Below are 24,243 nucleotides of genomic sequence, written 5' to 3' on the forward strand. Positions count from 1 at the left end.
ATGGATGATGCGGCGAGGATGATTGCGCTAGAACGCGTAGTCTTTGGTTGTTAGGGGAATACGAGATAAATTATTGGAGGAATTATCGAATTTTGAGTTTTTCAGATAATTTGTGTTGTTTAAAATAAATTCACGAATATAAATATATTCCGCTTTGGTTATTAGATACGATAATATTGGAGAAATTATTTATTTTATCTGACTTTAGAGGAATGATGAAACTTGTCTGAATCCTTTTTTGTTCCACATTGAAGGTAACACGGCGAATCGAAACTTTCGTTTCATGCGAATGAAAATAATTTCTTTTTTTTTTCCCCAAGAGATTTTACGATATGAACATAAAGATTAATAAAAGAGCGGATAATTTTAATCAATTGTGCAAACAAATTTCGCCTCCGTTTAACATTTCCATCGAGCACTTACCACCTTGCGGGTATCAAACTTTCTACTTTTCCCAATAACGTCGAAACTCAACGCCATAAGTGAAAAAAAAAAATCCTTTTTACAACATCGGGAATTTACGTATACGAAAAAACTACTCTTTCCACGGGTTTGTCAGAACACTTTCCATAGAAGCATATCGGGAATACTGGCGCGTTTTCTACGAGACGACTTTCGAACTGGTTCGCGGACCAAATGATATACGATTTCCTTTGATTTATCGTTTCGAAAGGGTGTGCGTACGTGTGTAGGTATGTACACATATATATCGTACCCACGCACGATCGTCGGACAATTTTATCCTTGAGATCTCTCTCCTTCCACGGGTAGGCTAGGCCCCCAAGGACTCGCCGCTGGAAGCCGGCCAGAGGGAGGCAATAAGTAGAAATCAAGTATCACTTAGCGTTGTAAGAAGCCACGCCACCGTAGGAATTTGCGTTCGCATTCGAAACAGTATACCCATAATTACACGCGGTCGATGGACGAAAAACCGTGTAATTGGAATATTTGCAAAAAACCAGGGGGCAGGCTTAATTGGACGAACCGGATCGCTCCAAGAGATCTGTTGTTGGGACGGGTATTAAAGGAAGCGCGAATATTTTATTACCGCTGAGATTTCGTTACCCTCTTTCAGAAAATTTTCCTTCTTCGTTGTTGTAGAATTTGTTCCACATGTATCTCTATAAGTGGAGATATTTCGTTCGAATTCGAACTATGGTATTCCAACTATTCGAATCGATTTCACTTGATTATGATTTATAAGCGTATGTGATGAAGATATACGGGTGGTGCGAGACGTTACGTTAAAGGGGAGGATCTAATTATCGATATATATATATCGTGCATTGCTTGTGAAATGAAAGCAAAAATGGTGATTATTAATCTTTTTTGGGCGGAAAAGTTGTAGGTTTACGAGGTTGGTCTAAGTTTAGACCCGAATGCACGTAAGTGGCTGAATAATAAAGTGAAATATTTCACCGGAGTTAATTTTATCACGGCACGGCCTTTTTATTACTCCGTTCCAATTATTTCACAGCTATAAAGTAACCTATAGCGCGTAAGTTATAATAACACAACGATTAATTTTAGACCCGTGTAAATCTTTTTATTTATCACTAAACACAAGATAATAAATCAGAGGAAAAATTCACGAGTTTACGAGTTACTCGTTACGCATCTAATGTTCCAAATACCAGAAATAAATTTAAAACGAAACGCTCCAAAGTAAAAAAAAAAAAAAAAAGGAAAACTTTCCAAAAATAAACCCTCCGCTCTAAACGCATCTTCATCCACCATTCATCCCTCTCCCTCCCCTAAGATTTCTTCCCTCTCTCGTCGCGAATATAAATTCCTTCCCTGGCACACGGTACACGATGGTACGAGAACGAGAATCGGGCAATTTAATCAACGCGCAACACGATTTTCCCGAATTTATGCGAGCGCATTCGCTTATCAGCCGAGGCAACTCGGCAACACGCGATGCATAACCGCGGCCTGTTACGTCCCAGTTGCACGCGCACCGGTAATTGCACAATTTTATTTGAATAATTTCCACGAGTCAATGGCACATTGCCGGGGCTGGAATGCAGCCGGCCGATTGCGGCAACGTAATCCCGTGCCGTCTATCAGTCTACTCATCAAAGACACGTCTGTGCAACCGCGTACACGCGCGTTTATAAGCCCCGAGTGTTACACGGCCTCGGTACGAGGAACGATCGTGCACGCCACTTGCATCACTTCCTCTCTCGCACAACCTTCACATTGTTGGTGCTGGTTATTCACGTGGGTTAGAAGCTAACGCATTATCGCGACTTATTTGCACTTGGAGCGGAGAATTTGCAATTTCTACGTAGGGAGGGATCTCTCTTTTCGAGGTTGAGAAATCTTTGGGTCGTTTCGATGCCGCCACGGCTGGCGAATAATAAGGAAAAATCCGTAATTTTTGATAAAATTTAATTGAAAATGTAATGGGAGAATGGTTCGATTTGAAAAAAGGAATTGGAATATTTGGTAATAATCGATAAAAATTATTGTTAAATACTTAGTTTGGATCATTTTATTAAAAATTAATCGATTTTTTGTAATAAAATTAACAATACAGTTCTAAATCAAAAGACTTGAATAAGAATAAGGAAAAATATATATTGTTTTGTAAAAAATATCCATCTTATAATTTTTATCAATTCCTTATTGTACAAGACGTTAGATAAAGAAATATTGTTTAATTCTATCAAAATTCCACATACGAAAAATAAAATAAAATTGTAAAGAGATGGAAAATACCTTACAAAATATTTCAACTATGCACAAGAAATTTATAGTCAATTGTCTGTAATCTACATCCTCGAGGGTTAATATGCAAGAAATGATTTTATAAAGTTAGAAAAAAATTGATAAGATTATTATGAAATATTGTAAAGTTATAATTTTGCCCAGCATATAATCTAGTAATTAAAGAAGTAATTTCTACTTATATTCATGTTAATCTTAACAAGAATTCTTCTGTATCTCGTTATATTTGATATACATATAATGGAGAAAAAGTTGCAATATATGAACTTGTCCTGCGTCTACTCTGAATTCTCAATTTCCATTTTGTTGTATAATTGTACAAGGTTCTACCTTGTAGGTTCCACAAATAACCTATTAAAACTCGTGTGTGAAACCAACCATTAACGCTTGATTTACAATCTAATAAAAGATTATCTTCTCGATCACGAGTCTCTCTGTTTGCACAAGATATAAACGAACAAGAAGTTCAACCCTCTTCTGAATATTTCACTTCATGCTCCATAATTAGAATTTATTTCCAAATTTTCGTAACAAATAAATGGCATGTTTCTGTTCAATTAAGTGTTAGCAATTTAAAATATATATTATTGAAATATTATTGCTGTTATCAGTGCATTCTTATCTACATTAAATTCCATTTATGTGAATTTATCGGACAGACAAGCACGCATAACCAGTTTCTTACCATACATATTTCTATATGTAGAAATCTACCTAATTCCTGCAACTTTCAATTTTGCGAGTTCAATTAAAAACATTCCTTCTAAAACGCACAACAATATAAATAAAATTGCAAACACGATAATTGTTTAATACTTAATCAATTGATTTCTAAAAATTTCTATTCTTAGTGATGATTCACATAATAGGAGCTCACCTGAAATTCATACCTTCTTATACAGAATCGATAGAGTTACATCTCAACGCATATTCGACGAATTTCCAATTTCCATTAACAACACACCGAGCCACCCTCCACCCCCTAAATCCACAATCATCCATCCGCTCAGAAGAATGGAAATTCCCGAAACCTCGACCAACCCCTCGACTCAACACCCCGTAAAACACTCAAAATCATCGTTCCATTCGTCGATCCATCTCAGAATCTCCATAAACCGTAGATTCTTGGAATCTGGTGTACACTCTACCTGTCCAAGACAGCTTTATTTAATTATGCCATAAAGGCCTTATGCCACCCCTCCGGCTTGGCTCTGTATCGGCGGCATTCCGCCCGGTCGATGACTTTTTCCATCCGAGCGGCGTCGAATTAATGCGGGGAGGAGAGGGGAGAGCACAGGGGCGATCGAGCGTGCAATTAGCTTAAATATATAATCCGCGTGATTATGGTAATCGTGGAAGGGAAGGAGGAAGGTGAGATCGGTGGAGATTTCGCGGTCGATGTTCGGGCGCGAGCTAATGGGCGCCCACCTGTCGGCCACGGGATGCTTCGAAGAGGCTTCTGGACCGCTTGGTCCCATTTAACGACGAGCCACGAGCGGAGATGATCGGCCGGCGACCCAATTACGAAATTACATCGTCGTGCATCAAGAGCTGCGAGGGATGGATGGATCTCTGTGTGGATCTTTTAATTTGGATCGATGAGATGGAAGGTAAAACGTACGATTAGAGAAACTTAAGAATTTGTTTCGTCCCTCGAATCGTGTAATCGTGTTTATTTAGATTTTCTCTTATTATTTTCTATTATGTAACAACAACTATTACAACAACCTATAAAAGAAGAAGAATTAAAATAAAATCATCACTGAATGCAATAATTAACAAATCTGTTAATCCAATATCTGTCTATATATTTGAAATAATTAATTATATAGAGAAGATACTGGAAGATGGCGGAATATTGTAAAAAAAGTCGACGCGTGTAAACGTTTCTCGGGTCGGAAGGGAAGAAACCGAGACACGGAGAGATCAATCTGAGTCACTGACTTGCGCGCCACGGAGGGGTGAGAGAAAGGGAGCACCGGCGGGGAACGAGATTTAACGGACCCTTCCGTTCTATCGCGGTAATTGGACTTTGATGGAAAAGAAGCGGATCCGCCTTTTGTTCGCGACTACTCTTGGACCCTCTCGGCTGCTCTCTCGACTCGGAGTCACAAGAGCTTTTCGCTCCCTTTCGAGACTGTGCGCTGCCTGAAGGGTGCGCCACGTTTCTTCCCTACGCGAGTTTAATTGTCTCGATACCATATATCGAGATTAACGGTGCTCCTCGAGATATCGACGACGAGGGCTTCGAGGTTTGGAGGATGTCGAATGCGAAGAGTATCTGTTCTTTTTTTTCGTTTTTTTTTTATTTGTATTATAATTGTGATACGTTACAACGATATTATAGTATGTTTGATATTTTTTGATAGTTTTTATTTTTAATTTGTCGATTGAATATCGAAGAAGTTTAATTTATTCTTCTCCACTAAGGAAAGTTTTCAGTGAAGTAAAAAGAATTTTAAAATTTGTTATCGGATATGCTTCGTGTATATACAATTTTATTTCCACGAATAAAATTGCGAAATATAATTCTTCTCTTGTTACCGATTCTTTTGAACAATTTATCTTGCTCACTGACACAATGTAATATCTTATTATATTGGATTTGCAATGTTCTTCATCCCATTAATTCCGCTCATTTTCGGTTCTAAAAAAGCCAAGTACGATATTATTCCATAAATCTCATTTAAAAGCTTACCTGAATACCGTATCATCTTCAATCGTGACAATAGGATTTTTTTTAAAGGAATAATGTCAAGGAAACATGTAATATAAATCCTTCCTGTGATTCGTAAAGATTTCAAACATATTATGAGACGAATCTTTTTTCTGATGCATTCACCATTTTTTCTAAGTTAAAAATATTTTATTATCATTCACTCAGGTATTCAGAATTTTCTTGCCGAAAATATTACCGATTTATTATATACGTTATAATATGCTATTCTTTACTGATCATATAAATTATGAAAATTAACGATTAAAAAAGCTTTTCCATGAGATACAAAATCCATCAGAGGCAATCAATTAACGTTTATAATGTTTCTTTGTCACTTGTACACGCGATGTGAACGACCCCTGCGTTTCTATAACGGAAATATTATCTAATTTACGACTCTGAATTATTGCATCGTTCGCGTTCCGTTCTAATGAATCGGCTTGTTCGGTAACGCTTGTCAGCATTTTTGGCCCACCGCGGATAAAAACAAAAGCATCTTAATCAGCCATTATCGCATGCACCGCGTCTCGGTATTTTAACGATCGACCCATACCATATTTCCATTATGGACTCGATAATATACAGCAGTCGCAAAAGTATTCATACGGTAGCTTGCAAGAAAATTTCTGGAAAAAAATCAAATTTCAATGAAAATTCTTGCGTATGCAGAATACAATGAATTACGCACAATTTATCATTCGACAAAAAAATATCATTAAATCAGTGAGAAATCAAATTTTTACCATTTTTTTTTCATGCTTTATATACAATTTCAATTGGAAATATTTGTTATAACAGGAAGAAGGATAATACTGGAACTTTAAGAATTAATCTCGTCAAAATAATATTTTGATTAATATATCTGTATATATATGAGCAGATATCGATTAATATCGTTACGATACATCGATTTTTTAGCTCACACTCTTTGGGTCGAAAGGTGATCTAGAATCGGTAAATCAGAAACACTTGTAAATAACAGATTCCATAGATCCAGCGATAAATGCATAATTTATGAAGTGACAGGTTAATAAGAATCAGCAACATTAAGTCACGACACAAACGTTGGTCTCGAAGAACCAGTTCACTATATTTAGAATCGTTAACAATCACCGCGTTAAATGGAAATATTTGAAGAACGAATGGCCGGGTCTGCATGTTGAATGGCAATTTATATAATCTGCCTATATTTTCTAAACAATTTCTCCCAGATGTAAAAATGTAATTATCGTAAATAAGAAGAGAAAAGCTAAGGAATTACCGATATTATTTTCCTTTAATATTTCACAATTACCGAATATCAATCAATTCGAGGATATTCAAACATTTAATATAGAATTATCCCTTTTAACGGAGCAGTAGAATCGCTTTATCTCCATTGTATCCGAATCTGTACGTGTATGTACGTTATATATATCCACTTGCGAGAATGTAAATAGGCGTCTTTGCTTAATCCACGGCAATGGAAATCAAATTTAATTTGAAATTGACATTCACATTACTTACGTACAATGTGTTAACTGCTGAAACGAAATTTGAAATATGTACTTAAGAAATTAGAAAGCGGCGAGAGTGGTATAAGATTAGCAAAAGTATGTAATATCGAGAAATTCACTATCATTGGCATGAAAAAATAGAAATGGAAAATTATTTGTATATTTCTTTATGCGTTAAAAAAATATTTGTACAGATCCGTAAAAAAAGATGCTCACGTTTATGATAAAAATTCTTAATTTTGTTGTAAATAATTATTTCCCTCGAGATGTAAAGTAATTTATCTAAGAAAATTCTATATTTCGTTCTATTAATTTCTATTGTGCTACATTTATCTTCACATTCATAATTATTTGAATTATAAGATACTCTCTTTTATCACTCTAAAAAAAAAAGAAGAATAAAATTACTACAATTAATTCCAATGGAATAAATCCGTTCAATCTGTTCAATTATTCAATTTAACATCAAATCAGATAAATAAATCTTGCTCGGAAATTTCAACTAATTCCACTACTAATGTTTTTCTTCTACTTCACGCAACGAAGATGATATTTACGTTTCTCTGCAATTCAGAGCGGTGTTACAAAGTTCTGGAAAATATCGTAGGTTCACCACGTTCGCTCTGTGAAATCGGGTTTACGCACGAGAGGGTAATTGCATAAATAACTTTGCAGTATCGACCGCTACGCTACGAAATTTCCATTGAAATCTGCGGGGTTGTAAATGCATTTTAACGAACCACAATTTTATTTTTATTCGTCGTTTTGCATGATTGATTTATGCCCGGTATTCCTATTGATTTATATCCGAATTCTTCTCGAGTTTATCGGTGTTTCATACGAATCATGGGATTTCTATTACGCTGTTCGAATCTCTCGTCGAGACATCCAACCTATAAAAATCCAATATTCCAATGGTCGTCGACATTGATGGTTCTTCCTTCTCCGTTTTATTTTTTTTTTTTTAACCATTTCTCGAATGATAAATCATTTATGAAATACGATATTAATGGATTGTTTCTCGATTTTTAATCCATAAATTAAATTTCGTAATGAATTTTATGGAAAAGTAGATTGAGATAAAACGAGAAATTATATTTAATGGGAGAATTTGTGAAATGTGATATTTCAGGTAACGAATTGTTTCTTGATTTACAAGCAAATGTGAATATTTTTTTTTTTTTGTAATAAAATTTTATCGAATAAAACGAAAAATTCTGTTTAAAATTGAAAATTTTATTTTCACACATGAAACGAATATTAGATTGCAGAAAGAAAAATTATAGTATAAAAGTTGTTAATTTGTGCGAATAATAAGTAATAAGGAGATATTAGAGAAGATCTGCGTAAAACTTTCTATGTAAAAACTTGTTAATTCAAGCAATTAAAAAGAAAGAATTCAAGTAATTAAGAACTTTCCCTTAAGTATGATATAAAATATTCTTAACGACTAATTAAAAAAAATATACACACATACATATATATATCATCTCTTCTTCAAATTTCTACAATTTAAACAAAAAAGTTCAGAATATTTTCAAAAGAAGAAAAATTCAAAGAAAGCTAAATCGATCGTCAAGAAGCCGAAAAAAAGCATCCTCCCCCCCAAAGAAAAATATCTACCTACACATGGAAGATTTCTTTGGAGAGGAAAAGATATATATACACGTATCTATAAATCGGTTAACAAGGAGCCTGGAAGCGTGACAGCGCGAGCACGCGTTCGACTTATTCGCCGGCTCGTTTCGATTTAGCTTTATTACAGGCTATCCAGGCCCCATTTATTACACGTCGAAGGTTTTCAGAGGCCGTCTGGAAGGACGGCTGGTATTCGGCCGCGTAACAACACCGGAGGGGACCGCTAAAAATCGGCATTCCGAATCGCCACCCTTTTATTCGCTCGCCTTCAATCTCGCCGGAGTGGGCGCAAAGAAGTTCTCGAGACCAAGGGAACGGACAATGAACGCCGTTGTCCCGTCCACACGCACGACTAGGGATCGAGCGGCTAGAAGTGGTGCGTGTGAACGAACCGAGTACTGGTATCATGCGCGAAGAATTTGCCACCGTGGCTGCCTCTCCTCGAGTTATGTAAGTGGAAGGGCGTATACAAGGAGGGATCTTGACTGTAAAAATGCTCGTTAATTAAATGGAGGCCTCGATACGAGCGCCATTCCATGGGAATTTCCGCCGTATCTCCACGTGCCTTGCGGATCTTTCTGCATTTCTTTTCTTAAAATTCTACCACTCGTAGAATTCAGAATAATACGAATAATAATACTAGTTGTACAACAGAGATTTATACACTTTCTCTCCTGTCGCGTTTCCCGTAATTTTCGCCTCGACTCACCATTACCCATAATGATATCTAGCATCACTCAGAATCGGCTTAGATTCACTTTAATACAGCTCACTGTAAAGAAAAATTGCAAATCTACGGGTAAATCTAAATAAAACGATCGAATGATTTTCAATCCGATATCCGATACATACGTACACAGTTCTCTGGAGGAGAGGATATCGTGCAGGTCCGATATAATCACCGTTATTTCGAACCAGATCATCGACGCTCGAACACGCACCGTCGACGCGTGAACATCGAGAGAAAGGGGGAGGGGGGGAAAAAAGCTGGAGATAGACTTTATCCCGGGACACGGCTCGTCGACGATCGATATATAACGTGTCACCGTACGATAATCGGTTCCTGGCACGCCCCGTCCGTCAAACTCGATTAAGCCCGGCGATTCGCTATACACCACCAGTCGCGGGCGCAATCACGTATGAAATGTACGGAGGAATTATTCGCGCACACGCATGTCTCTAATTCACCGGCGAAATATTAACATACGGAACCCGCAAACGCGCGCGAACCGTGCCGCGAAGCCGAGTGAACCGCAATTCACGCAACGAATGCCAGGGATACGCACAAGCGCGTCACGCGATACCGAGGAGCGATCCTTGCTCCACGTGCACCTAGGCGCTTGTATCGTTTGGATCGACGAGTGGCCCATAGATCTTCTTTCTTTGTCAGTCTTGCTTAGTCTAGATTTCTTGGAATTATTTCCAGCACGAATTAAAAATTTCTAGGATTATCTTCAAAATCGATGTATCTAATAAATTCTTCTTTAAGAAAGATGAAAAGAAGAGAGGTATTCGTCAAGTAGCAAAAAAGAAAGGCGACTATCCTAATAACCGTTAATTAATTCTCTCCGCGATTCTAAAACCTTGTGTAGAAACGCGGGAATTCCAAACGACTCTTTAAATACGATCATTAAGATAATCCACGGCGGGAATTATAGAGGGAATTAACCGAACGCGATACACCGGTCGAAACACGAATACCTGGGTATACACGTGTCAAAATTACACGCCTAATAAATATCCGGGCAAAAGATTACAATAAGTAAGGCCGTGGCGTATACACGCGGCGGATCGTTTAAAGTAAATTCGAACGGGAATTATCATTGCCGCGATATTAATAAACGTAAGAGGATTATTTATAGATAACCGTGTGCGCGTGCACACGAGAGAGAGAAAGAGTGAAAAAAAAGGAAAGAAAAAGAAAAAGAAAAAAATCTCGGGGAACCTCGTAAATTATTGCGATTCGAACCGCTATCGAGCCTGATCACCCGTTCCACATTGCTTAACCCGTGCATTAATTAATGAACGTGCACGTGATACTAAACACGGGCGATAACTTTAACAACTTCTATATCGTTTATGACTTTGTAGAATCGCGCGCATAGGAACAGATCTCGATCGGCGAAACGGTACACAGCTGTTCCACGCTCCGTTTCTTCGATTTATCCGTATCCCCATACGCGTACATACGTTCGTAATTATGCCCGTTCCGCGACGAGTTTATTTCACGGATGTGCAATATAAATAACGTTATCGACGAGGCGTTATTTCGATCGGGATCACCAATCCACGCGTGTTGGTAAATGAATATATTACGATACTTTCGACGGTAAAATTAGGATCAATTATAAGTTTGATTGTTTAATTGGAGTTTAAAATTAGTTATACAATAATACGAGTTGTTGCTCGATTCGAAGAAAATCGTTCGAGAGGGGAAAAAAAAAAGGATATGATAAACACGTTGACATCGAAGCAAAGGAAGAAAACATGAATTATTAATGCGTATACATATACGTATATGACTTATTTATGTAAGTAGCAGAAACACGAAAAAATATTCAGATGAAAGTTGTACGATATCACGGGGAACATATAAAGATATAGAATAAAAATATAAAATTCTACTTAAAAATTTGAATGCGATCCTAACAGGATTGTTATCTCGAAGTCAAATAATTATCATCATGGTATGTATCCCATGATATCGTACAACTTTCATCTGTAGTAATCACACGAATACATACTTACATATATATGTGCATAAATAACTTATACATATATGAACAATAAAAATAATAGTTGATAGAATTCACTATCCAATAAAAATTATCATCTTGAATTTATTTATTTTTTTTAATTTACTCCAATAATATCGATCACTTATCTTCTCGTCAATTATTAATTTTCTACTATTTTAATGAATTGCACAATCGCGAAAGTAAAGAGAGAATTAAACGTGAGTTAATAAGATTGTTATGCCCGCCAGTTAGCAGTCGAAACTTGCGAATCCTTTCAATTTGCAAAGATCGTATCACGACGGGCATTAAATATACCCTCGTGTTAATTAGTACTTCGCTCTTGCATCGTAAAAAAAAAAAAAAATAAAAAAAGTAAAAGTAACACGATCTCGAGCGATCTATCTCGAACCAACGATGATATCTTATCGTGGATCTAAAAGAAAAGACGCGCGAGTAAAAACCTGTAAACGAGATGTTTCTCATCTCGCATGCGACTACTGAATTTGTGCAAACACGAATAGGATACCTGATAATTCCATCTATATTTTCAATCCATTGGATTTGTCATCTAATTCAACATATTTGAAGATAATTAAATTCTATTCCCTGCGTTAATTCCTCTGTTGGCAAATATTTATATCCAAATTTATATCTCTCCGCATTGAATATTCCCGACACTCTACTAGAGACCTTCAATTCTATTTTCTCGAATAAATTACAATCTCACCTCCTCGCTAGATTACTCTTTTCGATATAAAATTCTCTCGGATCCACGGGGCGAACAGCTGAAATTCCTGTCGTCGAAAAGCGAAAGCATTCTCTTCGTGACTGGCGAACGGTGAAGTGTAAAGCGTCGTTCCAGCCGGTTCGTTTATTTACGTTCGGTAATATACGATCGTCCATTATCCGTGCAACCGTCGGCCGCATCCGGAGATACCGTAATCCCATTTACACACGGCCTTTGCCAATCTATACCGACCACGATAATGGCGCGTTTAAACAGTGCAGTACGTCTTGTTCCGGCCTGTTATTTCGACCTTATTCGTACGAATTCTTCCAGGAACGTTTCAATCGGGAGATTCCGATTCCGGGAAGGGGGGATGATTCCCTCGTCTGAGGGGGAGGAGGAGATGGCGCACACGATTCTCTGATTTATAATTGGGTCCGAAAAATTGGCACACACTTTCGAAACCCGATCCCTACGAACAAGGGATGTTACTCAGAAGTGGGGATAAATTTATTTCTATTTAGCATTTCTCCAAATCTCGATCGTTCGACTTTTTATTTGTAATAGTTTTGGAATTAACAAAGTTTGTTTTTAAGATTCTTTAAAATAATAATTACTTATTATTTTAATGAAAATGTACATCAGGCATCTGTTTGATCTTTTTTTTTCCGTCTTTCTCGTTTTATAAATACGTATTTATACCGAATCAATCACAAATGCATCGTGTCCTCCTATAGAAAATTGCGAGAAACATCTGACATCGTAAAGCATTTTGATTGCTTAATCCTTAATTGGGAAGGAATTGCATCGCGACAATGTTCCTCCAGCTGCTTGAAAAATCTCCATCTGTCCAGGTGCATTTTGAATCGACTGCTGAGTCAACACATGTGCGTAACTAAAATTTTATTTTTTCCAATAATCTCTCCTTCAATTAGAAACTCGATCGTAATGGAATACATTATAAATAAGAATTATCGACGATCTCGAGTGACCAAGAATTCCAGATTATCATTTTTCTTACTTTCTCGTTATGTACGAAGAGATACAAGATTATTTAATTAATTGACGAATAATTGGAAATAAAAGTGTATGAATTTTTTTATTCCTTCAATTGATATTTACTTCGTAAAGAGGATAAATATTTTCCCATACAAATTTATCCGAGAGAGAAATAATTTCTAGAAATAAAGAAAAGAACGTTTTAAACTTTCTGTTTAAAATGAGTTTAGAAATTAAATGTTGACATTGGTTATAAAACGCTATTGCGGAAAGTAAGGAAGATTTTTTATTAAACTTGCTTGGAAGCTGAATCATCAATGTTATTTCCTACAATACCTGAAACGAAGGTGTGAAGTTTTAACGTTTACCGCCTCGCGAATGAAACTTTCAATTTTATGACTTTCCTCTTCCCTTTTAAGCAATAGTGTATTTCATTTTTACGGTAGAACCGAGTAAAACTTCATTATCAGTATTCAATTACTTGCACATGTTTCTAAATGCAATTAGCACTACGGGATTTTCTTCGTAGGAATATTCACGCAGAAAAATCTTAAGAAAATATATATACATATACATATATAAATATAAAATACAAAGTGAAAGATGTGAAAGAAAATCTATAATTTAGCCAATGGAAAAAAAAAATGAAATAAAAGAAAGACAGAAACAAGAAATTTAATATCGAATTAGGCCGAAGCAAAAGTTTTCCCTTTTTCAAAATTTATATATCTTCGATAAAAAAATTACTTTATCAATTACTTACATTAGAAACAATACTATTCCATAAATTATAATACTTCGATAATTAAGAAATTCTCTCGTCACAGTGTCCTTATTTATAAATTTCCACACAGTTGGTTAGGAAAAATTCGTTTTACCCATAAAAAGGTCTCGCCAATTCCTTCATTACTCCCGTCTCGAAATTGAAATATCGGAACAATTTCGATTCCCGCCATCTTCCCTCCATATTCCACATTCGCCTCCGACCTTTTCCAAAGACCGCGCCTCGATGATCCAGTAATCACGATAATAATTACCATTGAATCGAGATTTAATAGGATTCGTAGGAAGGTTAGAGATTTCTCCCGTTCCCGGTCATAAAAGAATGACATTTCCGCTCTCCCGGCTCGCACGAACAGCTCGCATTTACAATTCGCGGCGGCAAATCACGTACCGTGGATTCGCATAATATATCTCGATCGTAAAATAGGCACGCTAGTTCTGTTTAAACGCAAAGCAACCACGCTCCTCTCTAACGAAGCTTGGAAATTATGGGCCTATAATAATCCCATGGTGGCCGCGGGCTGTCGTGCGCGCATGCGTGCGCGCCATCTGTGTCATTGTTCAGGCCTTCAATTTGTCCGCTTCCGGATCGGTGGGCTCGCGGAAGAAATCCAGAATGGATTACGATCGTGTTCGAAAATGAATTGTTTCTATATTTCGCCTAGCTTTTACGATCCGAACACGCTGTCCCGTTACACAGTTTATTATCAGACCAGGAGGATAAGTTTATTATTCGGATCGTGAATTCGTGTCGTGAGTAAACAACGAATCTTCCTAGGAAGAAACGTTTCAATCTGTGGGGTCGATCACCTTTCGAAATGTTTCCCGTTACGATGCCCGCCCGTTACGATCGTTTGCTACTGTTTAGGGGTGCAAGAATCGATCTGGTGTATGGATATTGCGTTATTGAACATGATTTGTATATTCGAAGCTCGCGCGGCGATCGTTATTTTCTTTGCCAGAAATGTTTTGCAATTCTTTCGCGTATAACGATAATTATTCACAACCGGCTCTTTTTCTCATTTTCAATTATAATTAATCGTATCCTAGAAAGAGATATTTGAGATATAATACCATCGATGGTGTGTATATACGATTGTTACGTTATAAATATTGATTTACTCGCGGAGATCACAATTGTTATTCTTCTTGCGAATAAAGAAATAAATCATAAAGTTAATTATATTTTTCAAAAAAAGAAAAAGGAGAGAGAGAATAAATTCCCTCGTCTATATTAATCTCGATTCTATCCACGATTCAAATTAGGACTTACTTACGAGGGGGGAGGAGGGAAAAAAATATCGAAACGTTCTCTCCAAGCATTATACGCACGTACGCGAGAACACACACCAAGCTCATCGTTATAGCGGCAATAAACCGTAAAGGCGCAATATCTCGTGGCCCATTCACCTTCTAAACAGAGAGATTGCACCTTTTATTTCTTCCCGAGGCACTGTCGAAATGACGAAGTGTACCAGCAACGATCTTACCGCGAAGCTAAGAAGGCAAAGCACGAGGATCAGTCGCACGCGCGATCAGTCCTCCTCAGCCGGTTGATTGCGCCATTAGTGTCCGTCCACGGGGTTTATGGGGTTGCCTCGTGTGTCTTTGCACGAGGAGAAGCATGTGCAAGCAGCCTAGCCCCGAGTAATCTTGTTCATTACGCATATAGGTGTACCGTGTTATCCTTAATTTCTAAACCCGCCTCGTCCTCACTTTTATCATCCCCTTCGGCCCATTCCAAGATCCGCGCCCCTTAATTTTCAACCCTTCCTTTTGTTCCCCCTTTGCAAGACGCGCAAAAGTCGAAGAAAGATTTCAACATCGAGTCTTTGTCCAAAGGATTAACTCATTCAATTTGAAATGAGGATCCCTGAAAAATCGTAACAATAAATGTTAGATTTAATTAATTTAAAAAGAAAATCTCTAGTTATTCACAAACAATTTCCCTCCAAGCTGGGATTTCCATCCTACTCGCAAATCCTTCCACATTCCGCAACGATTCCACATTATTCCATTCCTAACAACGTTCCATCAGCGTGCTCTCTCTCCCATCCATTCAGCTCCCAACAAAATCCTCCGTCCGTCCATTAATTCCCCCGGTAATCCCGCAATATCGAGGCTCGTCGTCTTTCAATCTCCGAACGCTTTCGAATTTTTCTCTCTTAGCTATCTCCAGAAAGTTCTGGTATACATCCAGCGGTAGCCAGGTCGAGCAATTATCCTTTGCCAGGTAACCAACCCTCTACCAAGTAGAGAGCAGGTAAAACGAGTCGCTAATAACGTCGCTAATTATGATTACACAGCCTCTATATACTGTCTGTTAGTTCATCTTTCTTGTGTCACAAGGGAAAAAATGAAACGGAAAAAAAGAATTGGAGAGAGAGAGAGAGAGAGAGAGGGAGAAAGAATTGCAAATGGAAAAAGATCGAAAGGATGAATAATTTTCGAAGGTAATCGTGATCAATGGAGAAAGATATTCGAGTTTGGTTTGGAGGTAGGATCATCCTGCGAAATTGATGCACGGCTATCAACGACTTTATGCCTCGCAACGAGTAATGCCGTTTAATGTGCTCGCTTGGGTATTAGCATGTGCGAATGAAGGGGGACGAGTAGATTGGGATGTTTGCTTTTTCTCTGCCAGAGATGGATTCGTTCGTTTTTGTTCGTTGTTCGACGTGCTCGTTGATGGGTTATAGCTATCGATTGGCGCGAGTATGGTCGAGGGATATATATCGAGATGAGAACGTTGAGGAATGTTTGTACGATGATTATGGAATTTAAATCGTTTTGAAAATTAGCGTATAGTTGGGTAGGATTAATTATTCTTTTATGTAAATATGTTAAAATAAATTAAATTAGAGTTTCGTATTTTCATATCCTGGATACATTCGATATGATAAAAGTTTAAAGCGTATCCTTTCGTCAGTCCACGTGTAAAATTTGTTTAAATCTTCTACTGCGAGGATTTAAAGCGATACAGATACTAGAATAATGTAAGAAAATGCAAGAGAAGGAAATTTAAAGTTGAAAGTATTTAATTAAAATCTTCTCTCTTTGAAAACTTTTCAAAAGTAGAAAATTTTCTTGATGAAATTAATTTTTCCATAGCGTAAAGTTTCGAATATAAATATTTACAAAGTTCTATCTAGTGATTAAATTTTTAACAAGAGAAAAACTAATAAGAAGATTTTCACAAAAGCCATACATCTTACATGTAAAATAATAAACTTCGTTTCTACTAAACTCAATCTCAAAATATTCACTCAAAATATCAGAATTTTGACGCTTTGCGAATAATCTAAATTAAATTAATTGTTAAATTTTAATTGGAACAAATTTTCAAAAGTTTTTAAAGCTAAGATATATTTCATAAGTATGTTCATTTCATAGTAGTTCAAATATAATTCACTTACTATTATTAGTAAAATAAATATCTATTAATAATAACATTTTCAGATTCGCAAGGAACGTGAAGCTTTACGAGCGGTTAACGAGCGACTGCCAACTTCGCGGTTACGAAAACCGCGTTTAACTCGAACGACGTGCCCCTTCTTCGGTTTCTTCCAGTATTTCGTTTATTTCCCGCTTTACGACGTGTCGTTCCTCTTCCACGAGTAAACCCGCCTCGGTAGTCGTGGATCTCAATGATCCTTAATAGAATGAATAATTCCTCCCTTGTGTGTAAGATTATACTCGAAGATGAATATCAGTTTTCTCAGCATCGAATCGTGGGAGTCGTGGCATCATCGTAAAATGAATGAGCCGCTATCGTCGCGATTCCAAATCGAACGTGTGTGCGTTAAAATACACCGATACCTTCCAGCCAGCGTGCAAAATTTTGCTATAAATTCCTTTTGCTTTCTTCGAGGATTGTTCTCTTGTTGGCAAAAAACGATTACTTTTCCGTTTGATCAAGTGGATAGTTATTTTATACGAGAAGAGATAATGCGAAACAAAATCGTTGGAAATTGCAATGAAATTAATTAAATAGATCAGTTATGGAAATATTATTTTGAGAATTGATTATTTAAGAATAGAATAGATTTCTTCCTATATTTTTATATTCCACGTTTTCAGTTATTGGATTGGCTTTAAATCTGTAAGTAAGTATCACGTTCCTTCAATTACACCATCATTCTCAGCCTCCTTCAATTGTAGATGATAAAAATTTCCTTTTGTAGAAAAGACGTATCAGGGATGTGAAATGATTTGCAAATTACATTAGAATTTTATATAATTGCAATTTGTCATTAATTCGATCAAATTATGTGCCAATTATGCGAAAAGTGTGGTCATCAATCATCAGGAAGAAATTAATGTACAATCAAGGGGTATACGATCGAAAAGAAGCTATTAAAAGCTGCCTCATTATTCTCTTCATTTTAATCGATCAATCATCAACTTGATTCTTCAATTTCCTACACATAATTTATTATATAATAACTGTACATCAATGAAAATACTGTTATTATACAGTGGAAAAAAATTATTCTTCGTGTACGTAGACGTGTGTGACTCTATCAAGACTAATTATTTGATTCGTGAAAATTTAAAGATTAATTGTTAATTTTATTGCTTCCTCGTTCCCAGACAGATAACGAAAGAATATACTTTATATTACTTCTTTATTGCAAACTCGTTCGAAGGAGAGAAATCGAAATGGCTGTAAAACGTATCTGTTGTACCTTTAATCTCCTGTACAACTGTAGATTTTAACGAGTGCTTGAATTACGACATGCGTGGGAACGATAACGCAGGAAATGTTAAAAGATACGCTAAATTTAGTCTAAATAAATCTTATAGAATTTTTTTTATCAATGTTTGCAAAGTACTGTGCACTCTTAATTGTCAAGTTAAATTATTCAAAATTATGAGAAAAAAGATTCTATATATCTAGTTCTCTTTTGTACATTTTATATTAATAATATAAATATATATATACTTTAAATACTTTAAATATCAAACAAATAGATAAGTTTTTCTGAAAAGAAGAGATTACAGTTCAATGCAATTCAATATAAAATAATAATTCAGGAAATACATCATACAAACATAAATAATAATCTATAAATTAATTATTTCAAATGAACGAAATCAGGAAAAAATTATTGCAACGTTGATTGCAATATTTTACAAATATAATCTTACGTAAATTTTGCTCAGATGACAACATATTTTCCACATTATTATTATGAATACCTGTTTCAATTGCATAAAAATCCAAAATCTATTTTGCACTTCGTTGCATTTTTATTTCTCACAAAAAAAAAGTCAACCATCTCCTTGAACCACGGAAAATCAAGGAAGAATATTATCAAGGAGATTCGAATCCACGTATATTTGCACAGATTTCAACTTTGAGACGCGCTGTAAATCACGCGCGCACCATGAAGGTGGACACTCGGGAGCCCGCGGAAGCTGTAATACGACATTAATCACGCGGGATTAACTGAAATTATTAATTTCTTCCTCGTAACGGCGCGAGCGAGCAGCTTGGATCGTTGCACCGCAATCATCGCGTCTCGAAAATTGGCCATCTAATTCTGACACGGCCGCGAGATGGGGTGTACGTGATCATCGAACGTGACGCCATCAAACGATTTCTCCCCGATGATGCGGCCAACGTGGATAAAAAGTCGCGTTGAAAATGGAGACCTTCGACTAGCTTCGATAAAAAGCATTCGTTCTTCTTTTAAACTTCACAGATTACAGTTATCGCAATGTACGTTCGATAATTACAACAATTGGAGTGAAATAGATGATCGAAGAATAAGAAGGAGAAAGAAATTATGGAAGATGCGCGAGATTTTCGAATGTATTCGAATTATTGTTGCGTTCCAGGTGAAAGTAATTTTATGATCTATTTTAATGAGATATGTATATATATAGATAGATAACACCTACTCGTCGAGTTCTTGGATAAAAGTAATCGCAACAATGGGACATAAAGCCGCGATTCTTGAAACAGCTATGCAAATCCTTCGCCCATTCTATCTTCTTAACGTCAACCCTAATACGCGCCCGTCTTTCGTGCACTGATTCAATTATATTCTATATGGAAGCGTATTTCAGGATTGGCTGAATATATTTTATTTGGTTTTACTCGAGCAATTGTTTAATAATTTAAATTCTTGATAATATCGTTAAATTTTAATATCTCCCTAATATCGAAAGATCATTCTTTTCATACGAATTACATTAAACGATATAATCAAGCGATCAAAAATTTCATTCGAGTGAAAATATTGCTAGAAGAAGTCGTTTTCTCATCAGCAACAACGAGATCTCTTCGATATCATGGAAAAAAAATACGATACAAAAATATCGAATTGCAAAATTCATCCTAATTCAACGAATCATTTTCACGCGTTTTCAATTTCGTTTCTCATTGGAACGATTTTACGAATCGTAATAAAAACGGACACGTGTTAAAAATGTAGTTTCAAATATAGTATCCGAACGATGTATGTACGAATTTCTGATATTTCGTGCGAGGCACAAGATAAAAGCGCACCTGAGCTCGTTTGAGATCGCATTTTTCACGATCCCGATCGCCGAGTCGAAATGCAGTCCACCTTGAAGGTGGATAACCCGCGCGTACGTAGACCCATGAAAATGCAAATTGTACATCCCCTCCCTCCCCCGCCTGCAACGACGCGCCCTTGGATACTATTTTATGGTGATTGGATGAGTCTTAAAACGTAGAACGTACTTACGTACGGGATTTAGTGTTTCACTTGCTACCACGATACCATGTGCTTCGTGCTATGCTTACCTGGAACAAGAAAGAAAGAGAAACGAAGGATTTTAGTGACGTCGAACCTGATGGAGGCAAACGATCGATCGAATAAACGAACGATGGCAAAGTGCAAAATCTTATGCACGTGGAAGATTGAAAATGTAGACGTTCAGTTATTCAAACGTCATACGCACTCTATCTTGGATTCTTGGATTATACATTTTTCTTGTATCGCAATTTTTCAATTCTTTTCAATAACAGTTGAAAAGTCCGAGGGGAGATTTATCGAGATCACTTATACTTTTTTCTATTTATTAATTTAAAGAAACAAAATTCTGGATAAAAATCGTCCAAGAATAAAGGATAACGACACTGCACTCTGAAAAGAGTCATATATTAGAAAATTAATCTTACTTTAAAATTCTATTTTTTAAAAATTTTTTAAAAAATTTTTTAAAAAAACCTCCAATTATCGAGCAAACTTTCCTTCTTCCGCAACTTCTTCTAACTTTCCATTCTGACGCGTTTTTCTCCATTAAACCGGGATAAATAACCAACGAATTCCGATGGATCCACAGAAGAAGGCGAAAGAACGATGTTTGCACGTTAAAGAGGACAAACGTTTTTTATGAGACCCATAAATGCATCCATTTCTACACGTGACAATTCGATCGCATCCCCCTCTTCCCTCTCTCGAGTCGAGCTTGCCAGAACGGCGGAAGTAAGGAGGATCGGGAAAACGCGGAAACCGGCGGTATCCAGGAAACGAGAGTTCCCCTCCTTCCATCGCGATTCCTTCGCGCTTCCGTGAACGAGTTATGAATGAAAGTTGATCTGTAACGGCGGATTAAAAAGTAGAGGAAGAAAGAGAGGGGGAGAGGGAGAGAAAAATCGATAATATACGCGAGCAGGGCGTGTATAAATCGATCGGGGAAGCGATTAGGCGATCTGGTTCGGGTCTAATGATAGGATGGAGGAACGTTGCGTTTGCGAAAGCGGTGGAAAGTAACGCTTCATTGAATGGCTGGTTGTTGCTAAGTGAATGCCGTAAGAGGTTCGAACGTTTTAACGAGGCCTCGATTGATTACGTGATCGTTCAAGATATCGGGATGATATTTAGTCGGCGTATAATGTATATGATTCTGGAAGAGACATGCAACGGTGTTTCACGCTTCTAATGATTTCTAACGTGTTTCCAAATTGCTCGTTATAAACAGAGACGAGTAATTATTATGTAAAATTGTGTATTAATATTATAAAAATGATAGTTAAGATGATGTGACGAAAGGAAGTTATTTATTAATTAATATTGAAAATGTATGAAAATGTCTAACAACTACATCCATGGTATATCTATAATAAACTATATAACTGAGAAATAAATATTTAAAAAATTCATATTATTCCTGCGTTTTTAACTGTACAATAGTAATATTCTATTTTAAAAAACGAAAGGAAACTCTTTTGAAAACGATCGAATTTTAGTTTATATCGAATGCTTCGATCGAGGAAAATAATTTTTATCGTTCAGTGAAGCGAGCACGTATGTCGAGCATTAACTGAATCATGAATAATGCAAAGAAATTTTATTGCCTGTTACTTATTCTTGACCGAAGTTAGGTAACGATGGTGGTCTATTTAGATATGTCGCTTTTTTTCTGATAAATATAGGACGCGTGTAGCTATGTGGCAGAGGGAAAAACATGCGTGCTTGAATAACGTCGAAGAAAGTGATTATTCAATATAGTCAACAACGTGGAATGATTGAAGAAGGGAACGAAACAGAACGAGTTATAAAGGCGTTATTATTTTTTTTACACCTGTTGTGTCTCGTTGCAATCAAGAAACGTTTAAATAAATTCTGTAAATTCAATATCGATGTTTACGGTGAGATCTTATCAGGGAGATTTATTAATTGGACATTGAGAAATAGTACGGTCGTCGGCTCATAATTCCTTTTAGAGGAATAGAAAAGGATAAACTCTGCCAACTATTCTTTTTTTTTACTTTATTGATCGAGGAATTGAATAATGAGGCAATGAGAAAGAAGTGAAACGAGATAGCAAGAAAAATGTAAAGTAAATGTAAAAATAAAGCGAATTATCATACATAAATTAATTTACATTACTACTGGTAACAGACGAGATATTAATAAGATATCAAATTTTCCCTCAAGAACAAATCGAGGCGTACTTGTGCCAAGGAAGCGGTAATTCCTCGTCTGATTTCACTAGTGCACTCTTTACGCTCGCGTCGAAGCTTCGAGCAATAAGCTTCACCAAGTGATTTTACGTACGTACCGGCAGCGATAGGATTTGAGTGCAATTTGCTTCAGAACGAACGACCGATTCCTAGCAGAGGGACTCGATAAATTCGAATTCCGTGACGGGGAATCACGAGGCGTATTGTTCGATTTGATGTAAGTGGAGAGTATTTTCCTCGATTACTTGCATAAATGGAAAATTGAAATTGAATTGCGAGCATATTCTTATTGAATCTTCGAAGCAATCAGACTTTATAAATTAACTTGTTAATTTTATATTTAATTAGTCGGAAAAATATATAAAAATGTAAAAGGAAAATGATTAAGATATATAAATATACGTTGTAGGTAACGTTGGATTTATCTTTCTTTATCTTTTCTTTGCGCCAATGCAAGAGAAGCGTTTACTTAACGTCGAACCAAGTGCGCTAGAGAGAAAGGCGTGTTGCCTCCATCTAGGGATAAACGTTCTGAAATATATTACGAGTATTCGTAATATTTATTTAAAAATTAATATTTTCTTACCCAATGCGATGTAATTTTAAATTTACAATTGCAACAATCTTGCATAATTAAATATTTTTTTATTTATTTAATTGTTAATGTGATTTAAATATCGTTGTTTGAAACTTTTATTTTTTATTAAAAATACACATAGCCTACAAAGGAAATAACGGACGTTGTACAATAAACATCCATCTCTTTGTATATAATACTTCTAATTTCCGGTACGTTCTTTACTCGGATACTTATCTGAAGGACGCATCTTACTCTTATCTGAAATCACCATTAATCGGCCTCGATGTGCTTCCAGAGAAAAAATGCTTTTCTAGGCTGAACTTCGTCCTTCCTCCCACATTTTCGCAGAAAATGATAGTTCTTGGAAAGATAATGATAAAGCGCGTAGAAGGAAAATGACCGAGATAACATCACGTTGGTGAGGCGGGACGCGCGTAAATATAATAATAAATTCCACGATTCCATAGTTGTAATCGCCGATCATTTAACAAATTTCTTTATCTCTACATATATATATGAAATTCATTGTAAAAAAGAAAAGAAAAAAAGAAAAAAAAATGATTAAAAATATTATAAAATACTCACAAACGAAACTTGGATTTTTTACGCAAAAAAATGTGAGAAAAAAATTAAAAATCTTGTCATCAAAATCCATTTAGAATATAGAGAAAACAATGCCATTGAAATCATTTTTTAGTTCATCCCGATATCTCAATCGATTATCGAGATATAACGTTCAAAGTTTACGTTTGCGCTTAACACGAGTTATGAATGGCGATCACGTGACTTAAATTTCTTCTCGAGTACTACCATTTTTCCAGGAATCGCGTACTACGTTTTTCCAAGAATCGCATCTGACTCTGGAATTTGAGATAGGTCAATAACA

At 36.2% G+C, this 24,243-nt stretch overlaps 1 protein-coding gene across 3 annotated transcripts in view; it reads right to left on the bottom strand.

Moving 5' to 3' along the window:
- Positions 1-24,243, bottom strand: part of LOC108003471 (stAR-related lipid transfer protein 13-like) — a 310,442-nt gene that overhangs the window by 126,938 nt on the left and 159,261 nt on the right. The window lies entirely within an intron of this gene.

The sequence above is a fragment of the Apis cerana genome, linkage group LG1 (assembly GCF_029169275.1).
Source record: "Apis cerana isolate GH-2021 linkage group LG1, AcerK_1.0, whole genome shotgun sequence".
NCBI classification, from domain to species: Eukaryota; Metazoa; Arthropoda; class Insecta; order Hymenoptera; family Apidae; genus Apis; species Apis cerana.